Genomic DNA, 1,030 nt, shown 5'->3' with positions numbered 1-1,030 from the left:
CAGGCGCCCAAGGCGGCGGGGGCAGGCCCGGCGAGGCGGGCGAGCCGCGTGCTTGAGGAGCTTGGCGATGCGAGGCGAGGCCTGCGCGGCCGCTGGGCCTGGCAGGGAGCGAGGCGGAGGCGGGCGGCCCTTCCTTAGGGCCCGGTCCTGATTCCCGGTTCCCGGCTCCCATGTGCAAGCTTGTCTCGACCCAACGAACGCTTGCGATTTGTGAATGACTCGTCCTGAAGAGAAAATTGCATGAGCTGTGCCCAGGCTTGAATTAGTGTGTGCCCAGGCTCAAATTAGAGCCCTCTGCAAAAGTCCAAATCAGATGGGAGGACGGGACAAAATGCTCCTTGGGTCATCCCAGATTTCCTGTCGCAGAGAACCCCGGCCCTGGTCCCGCCCGGCCCAAGGAACGGCTCGGCCGGCAGGGCCCTGTGCCCGCCGTACTGAGTATAATGGCTCCAATACGGACCCGGCTTTGGGGCTGGGATCACGGCTAGACCTTCTGCTCAGACTGCTCATTGGAGAAGCTCTGTGCCCTTGGGGGGACTCTGCCAGCCTCGCCCAGTCCAGAGCGCCGCTCGGCCACCACACAAAGTACAGAGACGTGAATAAGGAACTGGATTTTGGGTGGGGATTCGAGCTAGAAACCCTTCTTGAGCCGCCCCACGCCACGCCTCTGTGCCACCGGGGGACTCTCCTGGACATCTCTGACCAGAGCGGCTTGGAGTGGCTCTTGGAGCCATTCCTTTTAAAGCGCCCCTCTCCCCACGTGGCTCGAGCATTTCCTGTGGACATCTGAGTGCCACTCACAAATTTGGTCCGGTAACGTCAAGTGGGGTGTTGTCATTTAAAGCCACCCGCTCCCTGGTGAGGCGTGTCTGGGAGAGTGCCCCAGCACCTCCGAGGTGTGGTGCGGGGCAGGCCAAAAAGGACGGGCAATGATAGTCTTGGGCCAAAACCCAGTTCCTTTTGCCATCTGTTGTACGTAGTGCTAGCCGGTGGCTCGTGAAGAATGACAGCGGGTGGAGGCGGCGCAGGT

General features: G+C 61.6%; 1 protein-coding gene across 1 annotated transcript in view; it reads left to right on the top strand.

The window, feature by feature from the left end:
- LOC109295459 (disintegrin and metalloproteinase domain-containing protein 20-like) overlaps positions 1-1,030 on the top strand; it is a 68,320-nt gene that overhangs the window by 23,498 nt on the left and 43,792 nt on the right.

This window comes from Gavialis gangeticus, unplaced genomic scaffold (genome assembly GCF_001723915.1).
Source record: "Gavialis gangeticus isolate Ggan-Ray unplaced genomic scaffold, GavGan_comp1, whole genome shotgun sequence".
In the NCBI taxonomy this organism is placed as follows: domain Eukaryota; kingdom Metazoa; phylum Chordata; order Crocodylia; family Gavialidae; genus Gavialis; species Gavialis gangeticus.
This window is presented reverse-complemented; position numbering and strand designations above follow the sequence as displayed.